Genomic DNA, 22,907 nt, shown 5'->3' on the forward strand with positions numbered 1-22,907 from the left:
ACACACACACACACACACACACACACCATTTGCTATAGTGAGATTAGAACCCCTACCTAACTAGTCACACAAGTTAGAGGAGTCAGTAGTTAATGCAAGCACTATGCACAAGTCTGACTTTTGCATTTCTGCCAGACAATTTACAGTGAATGATATCATCATTGTATGTTTGGAAGATGTTGCAAGGCCTCTATAACCTGGCTATGTAAGCATGTACAGCTTTCAAAATGTTTGCTCTGCATGTCACTGGATTTCTGAAAGTAGGATATAGAGTCTTTCCTGACTATGCACACACACTTACACATACATAGAGACAAGCACATAATGTGTCTGTTGTGTTATGTTAACCCACATGTAAGTATTTTGCTCTCATCCAAAGAACACAGTAGTTAATAAATGCACCATCCCTGAGGCATGCTTTTGCATTAACATCCCTGGTCTTCACAGATGATGCTATCATCATTATACATTGTGGATAAAATATCCTGTTATGAGAGTGGTGTTCAAATAGTGGACTTTGCATTTTCTGTTATGTTTCCAATGTGCATGTATACTTTCAAAAACAGGATCTCAAAGTAGGTGCAAAAATATGTCAGGAAGGCATGTTGCAGAAGTGAGACATATGCACTTAGTTCTCAATATGTTGTGTGCATGAAACACTTACGGTCACACACAGACACACATGTTTTGTGATCAGCATGGGTGCAAATGTGCATGTATGTATGTGTGTTCATATTTGTGATTAATTAATGTCCACAAGATGTATAAGACAATCTGAATGTGTAGTGTCAATATAAAGCTTTAGATAATGTAAAAATGCAGTTGTGCCATTTACTTCTGTAATGTAGTTGACATTTGTGAACTACTACTGACATATCCATTTTCAAGTACATGGGTGCAGTACACACGAGTCTAAGTAAATATGTGTTCAGTCAGTAACAAGTGCCTTCCCTTTAATCACATTTTTACATGGATTGTAATGGGTTGAAGACTAACTGTGCATTAAACATGCTAATACATGGCAATCATCTCTTTCCATAGTGCACTGCCAAGCAACTGGAATGTTCTATGGATGGCAAGGTGTTTGTGCATGCAAGATTCACACTGAATGACTACAACTTGAACTTGAGAAGTATTTATGCACATAAGGTATGTTAGAAATAGCTGACAGATACTATGGTGTTCATACTGTATTTTATATTGGAAAATGTGTCATAATTTTTAAAACAATAAGTACTATTGCTGTTGCCATTCCCCATTTGTGTGAAGTTACGCAACAAGCAAATGAGGGCCTCTGCTTAATTTGGAAAAAATGTGATTTTTTTTCTATTAGTTTGCCTTCTTCTGCACAAATACAATATAGCCTTTTCTGTGGTAGCAGGTGTAACAGCACTGAGTTTATATTTTAAGCAGAAATGTGACAGAGTTCAAATCCAGCTCAATCTAATTTTTGTACTCATTTTTTTAAGGACGGTATTACATAATTAAATGTGATAATTTTTTGCAAATGTGAGAGGCATTGACTACAGTGAAGTAGTGCATAACAATGAACATCAGTAAATTGATTTATGTCAACAGTACACATATGGATTTGCAGTATTATACTTTCATCATTGCAAATAAATGTTATAGTACCTATACAATTTGAGTGCCTTTACTCTGCTTTAACTTTGTGTACCTTTAGCTCAGTGAGTTTAAGCAGCATTGTGTGGAGGAAACTGAACGGTGCCATAGGACATGAAGAGCTATTCATCATCATTCAGCATAGGTGAAGCATGCCAAACTCCACACAAATGCAGAGGACAAAAAGTGAAGGCCTTTATTGGGGATTTATTATTTATGTGTGTTGTGTGATTTTATTTTTTAACCAGATTAAAGTTCTGAAAATGGGGTAGATAGGAAAGTGATGAAATGAGGGTCAATCAGGGGAAAAACAAAGTGGAAGCAATTTAGGAATATGCATGAGGGAATTAGAAAAGAACCATAACTATCTACTTCATTAACACTGTAAAATGACCATGGAGAGAAAATTGGATGAATTTGGACTCACTTCAACAAAGATGGGAAATAACAACACAATCATGTTGTATAGCCAACTGGACCAAATTAAGTGTGTCAAGATGACACGTGTGAAGTGGAGAGCTACTGTATGTATGGGGTATTTTTTTTTTTGTGGTACAGCTGCCCATGTTTTGATTTTATTTCAGTAAGAGAGAAATGTTGGGTAAGAGATGTAGGTATGTCAGGGTCAGGTAAGTTGGGTAGGTGAGGAAGCATTTGCAGACAAACAGGACAAACAAGACAGAGACTGGGATATTGAGGGACACAAAAGGTTGGGGGACACCATGATTGGGGATAGGGAGGGCACATCGAAGGCCCATGCCTGTCAAGCATGGGGACAGTAAGAATGTATTCCTCACCCTCAGAGCTATTATCACTGTATCCTTCCTCAGCTTGCCATTGGCGTGCTTGAATTTTTTTCTTTTCAGATTTCTGGTGAGCATCTTGTCCATACAGATGAGGCATGCACCAGTGGTACCTTCTATGAGCTCATGCACCATGCCTGGCAGTTCCAGGGTAATGCTACCTGATGTTTAGGGCCCAGGTAGTACAGGGGCTGCAGATGCAGTACTGCTAGGTTGCATCCCAAATGTGCTGGACAATGGTGTGGCAGACATTGTTCGATTGGCAGGCTGAGCCATACTGGCTGGCCTACCTCTCAGTGCTGGAAATTGTTTTGTCAGTTGTCAGAAATTGAAAACATCACAACATTGTGAGCACACAATAAAAAAAGAGACATAAGAGGTAGGGTAAGAGACAAAAGAATGAAAAAGATAATTAGAAACTTCATATATCACGTACAATAAATTACTACAGTATAAATATAAATTTACTTTTACATTAACTATACTTTTCAAAAACTACAAAATAGGACTGAGAATTGTTCCAAGTTATTCTTGCAATATGCATTTTTTGCACATATGCTTTTTCAAATAATACAGATTATGTTAACAACATAACATTTATGTTGTTTTTGTTGAATTTATGTCTTTTTTGTTCTATTGTTTTAGTCTATATTTTTAGGATTTGAACCCACAATATCTGAATACACTACTGCAGTAGACTCCTACAATTTCCTTGTGCTACAGATAAGCATGCATGCATGCTTGATTTTACAGTTAAGATATGCATGCTTAATTGGCTACTAATATATGTAAGAGCAATACTTTCAATACAATAATAATTATTCTGTGATGCAGACATACCCCTTGTTTTTCTTAGTCTTTCTAAATGTTCAGCATGGGCTTCCCTCTTCACTGCAATCTCCTGGACCGCTGTAAAATACAGAGGAAAAAAAAAAAGAATATAATGCATACCAGTCTTACCTATCTCTAGATCTGAGTTTAATATATAGTATTTGTATCTGTATTTTTACACAACTGTGGGATGTCAGCAGTCCTAAATTCATCCAGCCACTTGTTGAGCTATAGCTGCTTGCACCTTTTCAGGTCATTGACATGGTGTCTGCATTGCTTTTCAGTGAGTAAAATACCAGTCACACTGGATACAGCCTTGGCAAGACTATCCCAAGCCTCAGATTTATATTGAGACCCAGTATAGTCTCCCTGCAATAGCCTACAGCTGTGGAGCTTTACAAGGAGTCCAGTGAATATTCTGGACTCCTCTGCACCTCAGCTTCTAACCCTATATTGGGCACCTTCTTTTTGGGTCTATATTACAAGACCAAAAGAGCAGAATGGCAAACACCCAAAGAGCTAAAAAATGGAACCTTGAAGTGTTGTATGTCAGATCGTGGTACAGTGAAGACTGGAATATTTGCCCTTTCCTCACTGTAGTGCAATCTCGGAGTTGGAATATATATTTAGTGGAGGGTGTGGGGGGCACAGTCCCAAACAATAATAAGTTCCAGGTTCTGTTTTTTTCGCTCTTTAGGCATTTTCGGTTTTAATTTTTCAGTCTTTTAATATAGACCCCTTCCTTTCTAGCTCCTGCCATGTCTCCACATGTCATACAGCAATGGTTAAAGTGTTTTCCAACCTATTCTTGATATCATGTTTAACAGTCAGTGTGCAAACCCACACAACCCTGCCAACTGCAATTGCACAATATTAAGCAGAGAGCAACAGTGCCAAAAAGAGGGGAAGGCAGTTTATGAATGACAAAGGGTAACTTGACAGCTGGTATTAGTTTAGGGGTTGGATGCTGATGTAACTGTTAGATGAGCTAATTTTTCAGACATGTATTGGGATGTATACATTTTATGACCTGACACAATTTTGGTGGTTTTACACACTGATAAAAATAACATGTAGAATATGGGATTCAGACTTTTGTAAAATAGACAATACATAATCTTCCACATAGGTGTTTGTACCTCCATACCACAGAAGAAGTGTTTGTCAGACATGCTCATTAATTACATAGACACATGTAAGAGCAAGTGGTTAACCATGTATGTGCGTGACATGATAATGCCCTGGTTTATGCATTCATGTATATATGACTGTCATTGAAGTATGAAGTCCATCCCAGGGCAGAAAAGACACTTTTAAGTGCAGAAACATAATTGTCAGTATCATTTCCGTCACATATATATAATTTATATGATATCCACTGCTATACATACTTCTTTTTATGTATAAGTATTTTATATTGTTAATTGTAATATATATATATATATATATTACAGTGGAACAGCATCAATAAAAGTTGCAATTTGCTGGATTAGAACACTAGTTCATCTGCAATGTGGACATGAACTTATACCATTTCCCACGAGGAAGGCTAGACAGCAGATGTATTTTTTATAGTCATTGTTGTGCAGACTGCTCATTGCAGTGGAGAATATATATTTCTCACACATGCTCATTAGTTATATATACACACATTAAAGTGTTGGGTGATAAACCCTGTATGTGTCTGACATGAAAGTTCAGAAAATAAATGTTTTATTGTAGAACCATAATTATACTGATAACCATAGTTAGACATATAATATAGTGTATATGATATCATGTGTATGCTCAGTCCACCTGCTAAAGGTAATTATTTTTACATATAATTATTTTTATAGTGTTAATTTTAATATAAATTACAGTGGAACAACATTAATAAAAAATGGAGTCTGTTGGTTTAGAACCCTGGCTCACCTCTGTTGTTGTGCTTAACTTATACCTGTTGACTCAGAAAGAGCTAGGCAACAGCTCTATTTTTTCTACTCATTACTGTTCATGAGAGCTGATGGCTGCACAACACAGCTTAGCATGTTTGCATGACAGAAGACCACACAGGTTACAATATATCTTTTTAGAAATTGTCAAGTCTACAGGTGTTATGGAAGCATGCTAACTGCCGCACAATTATGCTTGGCATTTTTGCACGATAGAAAGTGCAAAATGTAACAAAGTATCATTTTGAAAACAGCAATTTCTACTTATTGTCTGCAGGTGTTATAAAGCTATGCAGTGGTTGTGGAAGCATGCTGACCACCGTGCAATACTGCTTAGTGTGGTTGCGTGATGGAAGGCAAAATATGTAAAAGTGAATCTTTTCTGAAACTGACAATTTCTGCTTGGTGTATTGGGCTTTATGCCATATTTGCATAGAGGTGAGCAATGCATGAATGAGACTGGCAAAGCTCAACATGTACTATTCTTGTAAAAGTGTTTATTCTTTTTCATCATTAAACGATAAATGTGGGATTTGAACCATGATCTACATATCCTATGTGTTGGGTGCTTTATTGTGCTTGTCAGGTGTGCTATACACATGCACACACGTACACACGCATACACACACACGCACACACAAACAGTTGATTTATAGCTGTAATTTATATTGTCCTTATCATAGAAGCAAATTCCATTAATTTTAATTTAATTATCTGCTTCACTGTATTTGTGTTAAAAAAAGGAAATATAAACATTACAAAATACATTTTAACAAACCTTACCAATTTTAACACAACTCTGGATTTGAACTGTTGTACTAATGAACCTACCAAACAGACTAGGAGTGTCTTATCTGTCTTTGCAACAGAAACAGCTTTGCAGTAGGAAAGAAAATCATTGTGCGTTCAAGCAAGTCACATTTTCTCTGCAGTATTAACAAGACATATACACTTGTACACTCTCATTTGTTTGTACATGTGTTTCTTACAGAGTAATTGCAATGGTTGATCACACATCCAATTATGAGTATTGTTTACACCAATGCAGTTCTGTTTTCTCTGTATAATATTAATTCTTATGTTATCTGTGCTGTACTCTCAGACATGCACTCTCTAGGGCATTTTGTATCATTGTCCTTTAAATGTATGATAACATTATATGACAGCATGCCTCACAACCTCTTACAGCAAGAAATCTGGACAAGCCATAAATAACAGGAGGACAAAAACTTAAAAATAGGGACATTTTTTTAAATATTACTCTTACAAACTTAGAAAGTTGATAGAATAACAGGTTTTGTATTAGCATGAATTTTATGAAGGGTATAAAGTCTGAAACTTAAATGTATGACACATTCTTACTTCAATCCTCAATGATTTCCCCGTGATGAACCAGAAAACCACAATTTTATGAGAAACAGACCAAAACATCGAAGCAAAAATCTGGACATTCTGTGAAAATCTGGACATTTGAGAGGTATGCATGACATTGAAAGACAGTTTTCAGCAAAGGCAGGAGAGTTTGGTTACTAGTGAACAAAAATAAGAACTGTGTGTTGTTCCCTTCCATTTAAAAGCTTGCTACAGTTACTTTTACACTTTATAAGTGTATCCTGGGTGGCGCTCCCAATGCAGGTAAAATAGTCTGAATTGCTGTTCTGTCTTCCTTCTCCCTCACACTGTTCACAGTTGCAATCCATTAGCAACTAACACTGAGATAGTTCCTACACTATGTTTACATCTGATAGTCAAAAGTTTGGGATTCAGGAATACTAATGAGTTCACACCTCATTTACATTTTCACCGTGCTCTGAGACCTGAATCTACACCATAAAAAGATAACCATGTAGCTAGGAAATTTGAAGGTGAGGAGACTTGTGCATTTAGATAACATGTAAGATTGATATTCCTTTTGATTTATATGCACAGAAGGCTTCTGGTCTTGGTAAGGTATGTTTGTATTTTTGACGTACATTCTAGATTTGTTAACATGTTACAAAGAAAATTTTTATATACATGCATTAGAAAAATGAATTTTTATCTGTATGCACTTCTTATAGTTTGCTGTTGGCATAGGCATTTTTTGGCAGGCATTTTCTTTCTCAGATAGACAGCCTATTAACATTTATCACAAGTGTTATTGTTAAAACTGGTTATCTTACAATTTATTATGTTATTTCAGGGAAATGTAATGCACTGTATTGTCAATGACACAGGGTTTTTATGCTTCTAAGATGGCCCATAGATACGTCCAGGGGAATGCTGTGCACACTGACAACTGACTGGCAATCCTATAAAACTAGCTTTTCTGTTTAAAATGTGTACACATTTTGTCAGAATTTTGTTGAAAACATATATAACAATTGAATTATGTGTTATTCCTTGGTTTGTACAAACTTTTCATTTTATTTATTTATTTATTTATTTATTGTCATTTGTTGACTGGGAAAGTCCACTGGATTAGAAGCCCATTTTCAGTGAAGGTCCAGGGAGAAAACTCCAGTTAAACAAACATAACAAACAAAATAGTTATGCAATTATTATATAAGCATTAGTACAAAAGCAAAGTACAGAGTTGAAAATAGGTGCATATGGAATGGTCAATAATATACTTTCAGTAACAGAAACTAGTAATAGACTTTAATAAGGTATAACATATTTTCAAACCATGTGATAGTAGTCAATGAACTTAGTACAAGGATGCATATAATGGGTGGGAGAAAAATGATTCATGGGATGAAGATGGATATCAGGGAGGGTTGAAAGCAGGTTTTTGGTATATATGTTTTGGGGTTAAGGGGGCTTACATTGTATTTCACATGCACAGCTTGGATTTTTTAAAAAGTGTTTTTTTAGTGTAGCTTTAAAGGCCATTTGGGAGTCCAGTTGAGAAATAGATGAGGGGAGGCTGTTCCATAGTTTGGCTATGTTGTATGAATAGACACATTGTCCTGGTTTCTTACTGGGTTTAGCTACATTTAGAAGGGTTCTTTCTGAGGAGTGGAGGATTCGAGTAGGGGTATATGTGTGTAAGACAGATTGGAAAGCAGGACAGCTGTCGGGTTGGAAAATTAGTTTATGGTCAGTAGTTAGTTGAGTAAAGTGGAGATAGTGGTGAAATTCTAACCAGGACACATCTGAGATAGTGTTGCACTGGTATGAGTGGTTGGACAATTTAAAGGTGAATTTTGCTATCTTATAGTAGCATGATTTCAGCTTACTACTGAGGGATGCATGGAGGTTGGTGAAATGGGGCTCCCATACATAAGAGATGGAATAAGAAAAGTGTTACCTAGTTTTATCTTACTTTGTTTATCAAAGTAGAGTTTGTGTCAAAATAATTTGCCCAGTTTGAAGTAGGTCTTCTTTACTGTATTGAGTATGAGTTTTTCAAAGGAGAGTTTATTGTTATTAGTAATTCCTTGAAGTTTTGTGTATTGTACCTGTTGGATTTCTGTTTTGTTAAGGGAGAAAATCTTAAATTCTGTAGCTGGAGATTTTGATGACAATATTAATAGTTTCGTGTTTTGGGGGGGTTAGCATTAATTGGGCATCATTTAGCTAGGTTTCTATGGAGGAGAATGTATCTTGGGTGATTTTTCTTGAGGTTAGTGAAATTATTAGAGAAAGAGATGATGGTTGAATCATCTGCATATTGAATCAATGTGCTTTGTTGGGAGGCTTGATTTAGATCATTGATGAATATATTGAAGAGTACTGGTCCTAAAATGGATCCTTGTGGGACACCTGTGTTGTTTGCTAGGTAATCTGATTGTTGATTTTGCCATCTATCTGATTCCTGTCTATCATTTAGGTAAGAAGAAAACCAGGTTATTACACTTAGAGAGCATCCAATACTGAAGTGGATAGGCCACCATCAAGAGCTTTATTTACAGTATCAGTAAAGGAGATTAAAGCTGTGGTTGTACTATGACCAGGATGGAAGCTGTGTTGAGTGGGAGCTAGGAGGTTGTTGATGAGGTGGTTTAGTAGTTGGGTTTGAATACATTTTTCCAGGATTTTTGATAGCAGGGTGAGAAAAGAGATGGGCCAGCAGTTTGAGAGATCATGAGCATTTTGTCCTTTGTGTAGTGGGGTTATAATGGATTTTCTCCATAGTTGGGGGACATAAGATTCAATGATAGAACGATTGATAACAATGCTAACAGGTTAAGCTATAGCTCTGGCTGCAAGTTGTAATTATTCTGGTGGTAAGTTATCAGCAGAGAGTGAGCAGGGCTTTAATTTGGTTAGTAGTTTTAGAACTGGGGATGTAGGCACGGGTTGTAGTGAGAAGAGTGGATTGGCTGGAATAGTATTAGTTGGTACAAGGGTGTCTATAGAGGTATTGCTAGAGATCGGGTTGGTTTTTGAGGATGAATCCTTGATTAGTTTTTGGATGGCATCAATAAAATGGGTATTAAAGTTTTGTGCTATCTGAAGAGGGTTTTTGTCGGGAGTGGGTGATGGTTTTTGAATGTTACGTGGATTAAGAAGGGAAGATACAGATTTCCAGAAACTTTTTGGATTATTAGTTTTGGAGGAGAGTTAAAGGAGAAATAGATTTTCTTATCAGTTATGATAAGTATTTTGGAGCATTTCTAAGTTTTTTAAAGTTTTGTTTGTTTTCTATAGTCCTACATTTTTTCCAAATTTTCCAGGCTTTGTCTCTAGACAGGAGGGTTTATTGGTATGCTTTGTTAACCAGGGGGCATCATTTGGTTTTGTGCATTTAGTACAAAGAGGTGCTAGGCTATTTAGTGTGTTAAGAAAGGCATTATTAAAATATTGAAAAGCGTCATCTAGGGGCAGTGATTTTAATGGGGACCAGTTTTGAGCTTGAAGGGTAGTTATAATTGCGTCTTGATTAAAGAGGGCAAGGTTCCTGACAGATTTGTATGTGTGAGGTTTGGGGATGTGTAGATGTGTTTTATGGGTGTATGCAGGAAGGTGGTCACTTAGGGTGTTAGGGAGGGTACCAGTATTGGTGTAGTACTGGGGGTGGGATACTAGAATCCAATCTAATATAGCTTCAGCCTAAGTGTTTAATGCATGTGTAGGCTCTTTGATAAGTTAAGTGAAACTATGGAGATTAATGCTAGCATTAGGAGCTTTGGAGGTTAGGTTTTGCCAGTTGATGTTAGTGTCTCCTAGAATGATAGTTTCTTGGGAGATAATATGGTTAATCCAACTTAGGAAGTCTTCTAAGTGAGGGATGTTTTGGCCAGGGGAAAATATAGATGGTGACAATACAAAATTGTTTGTTAGGGCTTATATGGAGGGATGCCATTAGGAGTTTTAGACAACTAAAAGTGGGGACTAGTTTTGGATGTATATTTATTGTTAAGGAGTCTCTATAAATTAGGGCTACACCCCCTCCTTTTTTATGGATCCTATCATTACGAAGAAAGTTGTAGGCTGGTGGAAGGATTTCAGAGTCAGCTATATGTGCTTTAAGCCAGGTTTCAGTCATTACTACTATGTCTGGTGAGTAGTGACTGACCCAAGACTGGAATGCAGTAATTTAGTTGCAGAGGCTATGTGCATTGATAGTTACAAAGTATAAATCATGGGATTTAGGGTTGTGGGTAAATTTACATAGGTTATCTGGTCCAGGAGTAGGGTGAACATCTCCACATTGAGGTAATACTAGGAGGAGATATACTAGAGTGTGTGGTTGGTGAGTTTTTAGTGATGGTAATTGTAGGTAATTTGTTAATTTTACTTTAGTTGTGGTGGGGGTGAGGTGTGGTTTGGCTAGGCATAGGGTGTTGCTTACTAATAGAGATGGTGATATGTTGGAGTAACTATTTAAGTTAGATTGTAAATGAGTGGTTAGTGTTGTGGATTTTGGGGGAGATGTATCTATTGTAGAGTGAGCAGTGGTGAAGAGGGATAATAGGAGTAGTGAAATGGTAATGACAAGTAAGTTTGATAAAAGGCATAATAAGTGGTACATAATTGACGTAGGAGGATGTGAGATTGTATGAAATGCTAAAATAGGTGGTGGGAGGTGTAGAGTAGTTGGACAGGAAGAGGCAGAGTGGGGAGGGGACTGTAAGGATGTAGAGAAAAGTATTGGTCTGGAAGCTAGAAGGTGGACCTATAGGAAGTATAAATCTAATACAAGTGGAGGTGGGTGGGAATGGGGGTAGGGGAGCGGAGTGACCCTGGACCGAAGTAGACAGTGAACAGAGTGGGTTGCACCTGCTTTCAAGTGTGGCAACAAAAAACTATCTCCATGAGCCAGCAGGCTAAGGTAGGAGGAAACAATAGTTACGGGTGATTTGAAATTCCAAGCGCAATAGAATGTTCTCATAAAGTCCAATTTTAGAAGGATGCGTTAGCGGACTGTGCAACACCAAACATAGGAGGGTTTGTAAGCACTAGGGAGAAGTAAAGTGGGGTAAGACTCTAATAGATTAGCAAACCAGCAGATCAGTAGGAAAGAAATGGGGGGATGGCCTTGCAGAGGTTCTACAGCTGCATGCTTCCGAAGAAATTAACAATAGCAAAAGGTAGCAAAAGCTGAAGTAGGAGCTGTGGCATACAATTACTAAATCTTGAGAGGACAGGGCTGTTTGGATTCCTGGTTTGATTGCTTAGCCCGTATGTTGTTGGTGGTGTTTTTTGGGCAATATTTGGGTAAAAGCTAAAATGGAGTGGAACTAGAATAAGATATTAGGCAAGGGTAGGGAATAAGAAAGTAGAGAGCAGCACATATAACTATAACATACTTAGCAAACACCAATAGCGTTAAAAATGTATAGGAATATAGACCAGCTAGCAATATTAAAGGACAACTTTCACAACATCAGCATCAAGAAGCATCATTTCATTTGTACATTGAAATGCATGAAAAAGCAAATAACAGCAGATATGTACAGTTTAACAGTCAATGCATCAGTTGTAAAATCAATAGACCTCTTTCTTGCATAGCAATCATACTAGAGAAGTACAAAAGAATATCTAAAACACTGCTCATGTATTGTATAGCTTGTGACATACAAACATGTAAAGATTCAGGTAACTGTGCTGTAAGTAAAGGACTCATGGTATTCAGTAAAGACAAACTGCATGATACAATTGCGGTTACAATGTATGACTAAGTTAGTAATGGCAGCCGATGGCAGGTGCATTAGGATGTAATGTAACCTTTATCAGACAGTTAGGCAGCAGCAGATGAAACACTGTAAAAAGCACACTGCAAAGCATTTTCTTGTTTTTTTAGGGGAGGGGGAGCCAAGTACCATTTGGGTGTTGCCACAAAAAAAAGTTGTGTTTAAAGAGATTTGCACTTGAAATTGTGTAGTCATCCTGATATTTCCACAGTAAACAATGTGTATCTTTCAGCTTTTCCCGGTTAGGGGTCACCACAGCGGAACTCTGGTCAGCTAATTATTGGCAGTAGATTTTTATGTAGTGAGTTGCCAGCCCTGACGCACAACCTTCAATGAAGGTACGCCCATTCACGCATGTCTCCACACAGGAGACGCTTTAGCTGAAAATTGAGCAGGACGTCTTACTGTGAGGCAACAACGCTACCGCAGCACCACCACCGCAGTTGCTCCACAGTAAACAATACATTCCTAAAATGGTATTCCTTTTTTTTGTACCAAACATTGGTTTGTGTGTGAGTGTGATATGGTACAACAACATAACTTTCAATTTTAATAACTTAAATGTGTTCTCCAGTGCTTAATGTTAAATATACTTACATATATGTGTGTGTGTGTGTGTGTGTGTGTGTGTGTGTGTGTGTGTGTGTGTGTGTGTGTGTGTGTGTGTGTGCGTGCGTGTGATTGTGCGTGTGCACGTGTGAGTGTGTGTGTGCGTGTGTGTGTATACAAGTAGGAATTTAATAATGTGGTATTTATGTGTTGTATCCATCTCTGTTTTATGTACCATAGGATAATGGCACCCAAGAATAGAAATCTATATAAACCCCCCTTCAGTGACTCTGACAACAATGTCATAGTGCAGGCATACAGGCACCATGGCATCTTTCTGAGAGAGGATGTGGGGATATTGCTGACAGAATGCAGATTTGGAACCAGATAGTCAATGATGTGAATGCCATAGGAAGGCGCACCAGGACTTATGATAAGGTGCATCACAGGACCACTGATATGATTCCAGTGGCTCAGAGGAAAGCAGCTGCAGTTGCTAGTGAATAACTAGCTATAGGGGGGGCCTGCAATAGAGCCACCACTGACACCAAATGAAGAGTTCCTGTCCACTGTCAAAGATCCAGAGGGCTCAGTGGAAACTGTGCACCAACATGTGATTGATGTCGTTGCTGATATTTATAGGAAGACAAGTATATGCCAGGAGAAGTTTGCAGGTAGGCTTAGATATATCAGCTTGTTAGATTTGTTTGTACTGTACAATATAGAAAAAAAATAACTAACACTTCATGTGTTTTTTTGTATGAACCTGTTGATAAATTTAAAGAGTTGTAGCAAAGCATTTTTGTTTATTACACATGGGCTTTGGGTGGACATGTCATCCAAGTTACAGTTAAAATTATTAACAGACATATAGTCAAAAATTTTGTATTCACTGTACCCCTATTTTATTGCAATTGTGATGATTGCATCCTTACCTCACTTCATTTCTTCCACAACCATCCTCCCTACCAAGTGTGTTGTCATCTGCATGGGTCTATATCATATTGTCAAAAGCTTAATTGAGCAAATTGCTATTCACTGAATCCAATTAAGTGAAAGCTTGATTAAGTGAAAGACAATTTCAGCGAAAACTTTCCCAGGGAAAATAACCACTGGGCCAGCTCCTGACCGTAACAAAAACAACAAAATGTAAAACTCTGCAAAGTGGGGGGGTGCCCCCACACCCCCCCAACTAAATATACCAACTCCGAGATCACACTACAGTGGGAAAAAGGGCAAATACTTGATAACAGCCAACCACGTCCTTTCCCCCGAGGAAGTTTTCGCTGAAATTGTCATTCTCTTAATTGAGCTTATTATCACAGGTGATCTTCACAGTGTTAGTGTGGGACTCTTACAACTTGATGTCAGAGTACTGGCAGACTGCGATGATGATGGTGGCCAAACACAGGCACAGTCAGGGGGGGGGGGGTGCAGAGATTGAATCTGACACTGAAGGTGACATTCAGCCATCTCTTGTATTTCTCTCGGACGCAGTCAGTAGGCTTACACAGACCTATTTCACTGAGACCTCAGATATTAGACAGGTGGAGGGTGACACACTTGATCAGGGTAGTGTGGTTATTGCGGCTTCAGTGCTAGCTGACTTCAGACATTGCTAAAGTGTGGGCGAGGTGCCATGTAGGAGAGTTGTTAGTAGTGCTCATAGGAAGCCTCCTGTCCACCCTCAGTCTGATCCTGGTGTGTGTTTACATGCCACCCGATGTATGTTTACGGCCAAAAAAAAAAAAACTTTGCTAGAATCTCATGTTCTGACTGAGTGTGCTTCTCAGCTGATAAGTATATTTTTGTAATAAGTTTATTTTTAACTATTCAGAGCTGAATAAAACAAAAATTGAATTCAGGTCAGAATACAGTGCATTTAATTAAACTTTATTTGCTTTAATATTGTTACACACTTGAATTGTTTTTAGTGCTGTTCTAGTGTAAAAAAAAAAATTCTAAGCTTGTTTCCTGCCTTTCCTGTAACTTAGTCTAGTCCAGATACAGATTTGCTGTATCATGGACTGTTTGTAAACTTCTAAGCTCCCCAAGCCTTTCTGTGTTGGAGGGAAGCCTTCTAGCTTATCAGTGGAAGTGGTAAGCACTAGGTAGCCTATCTATCACAAAAGTGGTTTCTGGCCCAGAAAGTGTAATTTATTGGCCGTTTGGGCAGTTTTTCCATCTCTTTCAACTTTCTGGTTTAGATGCCTGCATTTGTGCTTGTTTCACACCTTTTCTGTAACTAGTCTAGCCCAGATACAGATTTGCTATATCCAGGACTGTTTGTAAGCTTCTGAGCCCCCCAAGCCTGTCTGTGTCGGAGGGAAGCCTTCTAGCTTATCAATGGGAATGGTAAGCACTGCTAGTTATCTCCTCTCCTGCACTTTTGCTTGCTTATCAGTCTAGCACTTTACCAGACTTCTTGTAGCAATTATTGTAGCACACAAAAGTGGTACCAGCACTAAATGTTCTACAAGGAAACAGCTCCAGTACTTATCATTAATACCCACCCATCCAGGCATGTCTAAAGGTCAGTTTTCTGTGCTTTCTCCTATTAATCTGGTGAACTTGGGGATCTTGAGGCAATATAGTAACTGCCTCATATACACCAACAACCCTCTCCTCTTACCTCCCAACACTCAGACTTGTGAGAGATGCACTTATATATCCAAATTGGAAGTCACGCACTCTCCAGCCAAGACCAGAATAGCTGGTCAAGAGGAGAAGGTCAACACTTGCACTACACCACATGGAAAACATAGCCCTCCAGAACACACAGCAGCACTGCTTTCACATAAAAACACAAACCACACACCCACCTTTGCGGAGGCTCTCAATAAAAATGTAAACAGCAGACACCTCCAAGTCAGAAATGCACTCGACCACCACAACACAACACTAATCATGAGACACGTAACTCTTCTAAACAGTGTGCCACTCAACCAAAGTCTCTAAGGCAGAACAGTATGCCCAACACACTAGTCATAGGTGACTCGATAGTGAGGCACACTGATGTCCCACTCACTAGGTTGAATAAGGGGAAAGCAACAGTCAGCTGCCTGTCAGGTGCCAGGATCCACCACATAACACATGCACTCAGGTCCCTCAATAACAGGTACAAATATGACTCTGTCATTGTACATGTGGGTGTGAATGACCTGAGATGTACCTCCCTGGACTACATGAAAAGAGGCATGGAGAAGCTCTCGGATTATGTAGCCCAGGTGGATATGACCCTAGCCCTGAGCTGCATCCTACCATCACCCAGAATAATACCACAGTACGAGCAGAAAATTATCAATTTCAACAATTGAGTTTGGTTGAGGAATCTGGGGAAATAATGGTGTCATTGTTGGATTTTAATGAAAAGGTCGCAGGGATAGACCTGTGAGTGGGGGAGAAAAGCAGCAGCAGTTTGGTTTTATTAGGATTTAACATGAGTCAACTGTTAAGGAGCCAATTTTCAACTGTGTTAAAAGTATTTTGAGATAGAATCTGCAACTCTGTAACTGAAGTGTTGGAGCATACTAAAGTGGAGTCATCCACATATTGAATGCATGTTGAATGCATGTTGCATTTGGGATGACCTTATACAAATCATTGATGAAAATGGAAAATGATAGTGGACATAGTATGGAGCCTTGGGGTACTCCGAAGGTGATGGGTAAAAGGGTGAATAGTTTGCTCTGCCATAGGACAGCCTGTTGTCTACCACTGAGATAGGATTGAAACCAATGGATGGCCTGGTCCTCTAGGGAGATAGATTTCAAAGTGTTTATGAGTATTTGGTGGTTTACCATATCAAAGGCTTTTGAAAGATCGAGAAAGATAGCAGAGGAAAGTTTATTATTGTTTCGGTGTTGGTTAATGACATTAGAGAAGGAGAGGAAGGATGAGGTTGTACTATGGAATGGTCTAAAGCCATGTTGGGTTTTGGCTAGAGGATTATTATGGATAAGATAGTTTAGGAGTTGATTATGGATGCATTTTTCCATAATTTTAGCCAAGGATAACAGAATAGCTATGAGTCTATAGTTTGACAGGTCAGTAGAGCTGCCCCCTTTATGGAGTGGGATGACATGGGATATCTTCCAGACAGAGTGGATGGACGCTTCAGTTATAGTTCTATTGATCAGGATAGTAATGGGGTATGCTATGGCATCTGCAGCTTTTTGAAGATATTCTGCAAGGAATAGATCAGCCGACAGGGTGGTAGGCTTTAGGTTCTTAAGTAATTTTTGGACAAAAGATGTGCAAACTGGTTTGAAGTTAAAGGAGAGTTGGGAGCTGGGTGTAGTGGCCTGAGAATATGGGCATCTGGGGGGTAAATAGACTACAGAAAGTCAATAAAACCCCAAAAGTTAGAAGTTTGATACAACAAATGAACACAGTAATGCGGACTGTCCATAGAGGTTCATGTGATACAACAGAAGTAAACAGGGTGTATTACTGTGCAGCTAAATTAATAACAGATAAAGTCTTACCACAAAAACACAGGGTAGTAAGGGAAAGGAAGGGGAGAAATCAAATGCTATCATGGAAGTATCAAACAGAGAAAACTGTAAAGCAATTAAGCCAAGAAATGTCACTGTTAGAAGAGTATAGAAGAGGGAACAGCTCAACAAAAATACTCAGGAAGATAGACATGATACAAGAAATGCACCATATCAGAACAGATCAGGATCTATCATGCATTATTGCACATAATAAGCTAAAAATATCAGCATAGCCGAAACACTTAAAAGATAGGCAGATAAATACAAAGGAAAAGTACTAAATAACCAATTTATTAATGACACAAAAAAGTTTTATAGAGAATTGGGAAACAAGGCAAAAGGAATTGAAACACCATCAAAAAAAGAAGAAATTCATACATTTTGGAGAAATATCTATGAAGATTCTGTGGAATATAACAACGATGCTAAATGGATAGAAGAAGTAAAAGAAAGAATAAGAAGTTCAAATGTACAGGATATGAAATGGGATGAAGTAACAGCCAGAGAGGCTGAAACACAGATAAGAAAAGCTCCTAATTGGAAAAGCTCAGGGCTAGATGCAGTACCTAACTTCTGGCTAAGAGCATTAACATCTTTACATGAAGATTTAGCCATGAGTAAGAACTATTTATATGCACACCCTGAACAGACACCAGCCTGGTTAACAACTGGAAAAACAATACTCCTACTTAAGAGTGAACCTGAAAACTGTCCTAAAAACTATAGACCAATAACTTACCTTCTGATAAAGTATAAACTATACACTGGAACTGATGCTGACAGAGTGTATAGTCATTTAGAAGAAAAGTCAATCATGGCAATAGAACACAAGGGTAATAAAAGAAAGTTATATAGAACAAAGGATCATTTGTTGTCATAATGGAGAACTGTAAAAAGGGGAAGAATCTAAGTATGGTATGGACAGAAGACTACAAAAAATCACTTGACAGCATCCCACATTGATGGATAAAAGAGTACTTAAAAATGTATAATATACACCCTACACTGACCAATTACATTACAGCTACCATGAAACAGTTGCAAACCACTTTGGAGTTAAGCCATGATAAGGGACAAATTATTATTCCAGGGATAAAAATTCAAAGGAAGATATTCCAGAGTGACTCTCTGTCACTGCTGCTCTTGTTTTGCCATTAACACATTAAGTTGTCTACTTAGACTAAGTCATGGCTACAACTGGCTCTCAGAAAACAACAAAGGGTTAAGACTTCTCATCTTCTTTTTGTAGATGATTTAATACTATATAGTTCATCAGATGAGGAACTGAAAGCACAACTGCAAGTGGTCAAAACTTTCAGATGATATAAGAATGTAATTTGGTCTTGATAAATGTGCAAATGCAACCTTTAAAGCAGGAAAGCTGCAGCACCATCAAATTGGGACAGGAATGTAATATAAAAGAACTTAAACATGAGGGAGTATATAGATTTTTGTTAACTGATGAAGGATCAACAATAAAGCATGAACAAATGTGAATAAACCTTAGTAAAGTTTATTTTAGAAGACATAAATAGGAACATGAACTACAAAGCATCACATAAAATGATGAAGGGCAGGATTCACGAAGCCTCCGTGTAAGAGTTAGCAAGTCTTACACGGAGGCTACAGTTAAACGGGGTGATGTCAGCATGCCATGCATATTCATGAGGGCATGCTGAATCACACCCTAGGCTAACACGGTCCATGTAGCAAAGTAGGGGGCATGTCCACACGGCGATTCCTGCAAAGGGACACGCTCCCAGAAGAATCACAGTCCCGAAAGGAAACTCCCATGAGTGAGTCTGCAGAAATGTCAAGAAACACACCACACATGCCCCCACAGACTATAAACCCAACTGAAATGTAAAACGTAAAAATTAACAGTTTAATTTTTTTTTTTATAATTTCAAAAATGTTTGCCCGTAATTGCGCTCGTTTGCGCGGGTGTGCCCTTCGCTGAGCCACAGTTAGCAGTCATTGAAAAAACATATAAGATCTAAATATGCAAATTAAGCCAAGTAGCAATAGTGTAGTGGTAGAGACGTCGGCCAAAGAGGAGGTAGTCACGGTTCGAGCCCCAACAACATCATTTTTTATTTTTAGTGAAATAAGCACAAAACAATCCCTTGACATATATGTATATATATATATATATATATATATATATATATATATATATATATATATATATATATATATATATATATAAATAACTATAATTTAAGTAAAATGTAATGAAATGGGCCATGTTTTTTTGAAGAAATCTGACACAATAAAAAAAAATATTTTATAAGTGCCCATAGCTGAGCAGCGCTCTAACAAGCTGAGTATGATTGCCCGTAGGTGACCAGTGGTTTAACAGGTGTAATATGAGTGCCCGGAGTTGAGCAGTGCTTTAACACGCTGAAACTGTGTGCCCGTAGTTGAGCAACATTTCTCATAGTGTAATATGCGTGCTCATAGCCAAATAATGCGTTAACCTCCTAGGCTGTGAAGACAGTAGTAAAATAAAAAAAAAGCAATGCCCAGGTTCAAACCCAGAATACTGTGCATCATAGTCAAAGTACTGAACCATTAAGCCATGACAGCTGTACTGAAAAATGCAGTATTAGCATATATATAGGAATGAATGGAAATAGAAGCATGACAAAGCAGTTTTTTTTTTAAGCTGATACAATTCCAAAAAGGCCAATTACAGATAAGTGCGGGAAAAACGGTATATATAAGCCCCATAGGCGGGAATGCACAGCATAACTGATTGTGGAACCTATTTGCAGTCAGGATGGCAGGTGTAAGAGAGGGTAGTCGCTTCCGAGTACAGAGGTGGGGTGTGGAGGAGTCCAAATACATGGTTTGGCTCCTAGTCCACGATCATGAGACTCAACTCATGCAGGGCCAGGTTCTGTGGGGAGCGTACTAGGCAGAGGAGTGGAACCGGTTGGCACATGATCTCACCAGTGCCACAGGCATACCAAGGACTGGTGAACAGGTCCATCACCACCATGCGGACCTGAAGAGACAAAAGCAGGACCAACTGAACCGTTGGATCCAGGAGGCCCGGCAAATGCCCAACGCCCCACTACTGAGTAAGTATCCATGTAATTATGTATGTAAGGAATTATCCTAGCTGATATTATGGAGATGTATGTTCCAATATTACTTCATTTATAGTACAGCTGCAGGTGTGCATTCTGCGAATCGGTGAGCCTATGGTGATAGGCTGGAGCGGTTGCATCACCAGGCATGTTAGTAATTATTTTTCTGTAATTGTTATACAATATAAGTGAGACAGCTTGTAAAAGAGTTCAGTGTAGTTACATATTAAGAAAGTTCAAATAACACTAGAAGAAAGATTCTACTAGTACTGTATGATTAGATAAGTGATGCAGCCTGTAATCCAGAAATAAAAATTAAACAAGTCTGAAATAGAGATTTCCCACCTGTATTGTAATATCAGATAACCTGCTGCAGCCTGAAAATTAGTGGTAAACAAGCTAAAGACAATAGACATAGGTTCATAGGTTCATAGGTTCATACTAGGCTATCTGCCCAAGGGCATTTATAAGCCTAGCCCATAGTTATGTGGCTTTCGCCACCCCTTTAGTTTGAATAAAAACTATGCCTATCATTTTTCTGTGCCTCTGTCAAGCAGTGACACTGAAGTAATCCCTGGGGTATATCTGCGATCTCCCATCCATTGGTCAAGATTCCTCTTGAACAAGGCCAGCGAGGTGCTCTGCCTCACATGTACCGGGATTTTGTTCCACAGCATAGGGAGTCTCTGGGTGATGAATCTGTCCCTCCAGCACATTCTATTTATAACCGTGTCAAGGTTTAAGTCTCCGCCCTTGTGGTTCTGAGGGATCTAGATTTTTGAGGTGAAGCATATTCATCAAATCTGGGTTTGACATGGCCTTATATGTCAGGCACAGGTCACCTCTGAGCAAGCGGTATGAGACTGAATAAAGCTGGAGTTCTTTCAGTCGGGCAGCATAAGACATATTTTTGAGACCCTTTATCCTTTTGGTGAGGAACTTTTGGGGCCTTTCAAGCTGCATCAGGTGTCTGGTCAGATACATTCGAACGGGCATTGTACTCAATCATAGGTCTAATGAGTGATGAGTGCAGGGGACGATGACCTCCCTTGATCTAGATGTGAATCCCTTCATGATCAGGTGGGCGATATAGAAGGTTTTCCTAACTACTTTAGCAACATGAGTGTCAAACGAAAGACTACTGTCAACTTGGGTCCCCAGATCCCTGATGACTTTTTCTGTGCTCAGTGGATTGTCACCTATATGGTAGCTAGGGGTAACCTTGTTTTCCCGAAGGGTATGACTGTGCATTTTTTGGCGTTTAACTTCAGGCCATGGCACTGGCACCAGTTATCCGTTTCTGTGAGGCCCTTCTGGAGGATATCTGTGTCAGATGTGTTTTCGACTATGGCCCAGTTTGCAGTCATCTGCAAACTTTGTCAGCCATAACCCTCCTGTGTTTGCTTGTACTTCAGAAAAGTAGATGCCAAACAAGAGTGGACCCAGGACTGAGCCCTGTGGGACACCACTTGTGACAGGCTTTGAGTCTGACATGGCTCCAGCAACTCTGACCCTGTGGGTTCTGTCGCTAGCCAGTTTGCAACCCATCTTGTGATGTATGGGTTTACATTCAAGCTGATGAGTTTTTCGATGATACCTGAGTGGGGTATTGTGTCAAGGCCTTTGCCAGGTCGAGGTAGGCTGTATGGACTGCCTTTCCTCATCAATGGCCTTGGTGACTGTCTCGAAAAAGTCAACCAAGTTTAAGAGGCAGGATCTGCCTTTGACAAAGCCAAACTGGGTTGGATCCAAAGTCTGCAAGTTCCCTATGTCTTTATTTATGAGTTCCATTATGATCCTCTCCATGGCTTTGCAGATAAGGCTTGTCAAGCTAATGGGGCGGTAATTTCCAGGGTCTGTGGAGGCACCGCCCTTATGAAGTGGGACCACAGTCGCCGTGCGCCACTCCTTGGAGTGTATCCTGAGGTGAGGCTAAGATTAAACAGCTGTCCTAACTGTGGGTTTAATTCCTCGTTGAGTTCATGAAGCACACAGCCGGGGATGTATGTCAAATACATCCCCTTTGAAAATCTGCCATATGAAACAAGTGAGTCTGTTGGAAAGGATTGTTGTAACCAAGTATGACATGTTAATAATGCCTAGAATAAAGTACCATCTTGAATTGTAAAAATAAAACAAGTGAGAGTGTGAGAAAGAGGTATGAATCGACCAAGAAATCTGTTATAACGTCTGAATAAAGTATACTGCAGTCAGTACATAATGAAATGAATGAGACAGCCACAACCAAACAGTGAAATGTTTGAAATAAAGTACTGAAGCTGGAATGTGTCTGTCCCAGAATTTGGATATGTTGCTGTACCCTTGCAATATGGAGATAATAATGAACATCCACAGTTGTCTAGAGCCATATAAATCAAATGTAGCAGGATGCTGTACCTGAACACAGCCAGATATGAACGTGTATGAATAAAAATGCAATGTATATTAATGT

This window comes from Protopterus annectens, chromosome 1.part1 (genome assembly GCF_019279795.1).
Source record: "Protopterus annectens isolate FY-2018-M chromosome 1.part1, PAN1.0, whole genome shotgun sequence".
Classification (NCBI taxonomy): domain Eukaryota; kingdom Metazoa; phylum Chordata; order Ceratodontiformes; family Protopteridae; genus Protopterus; species Protopterus annectens.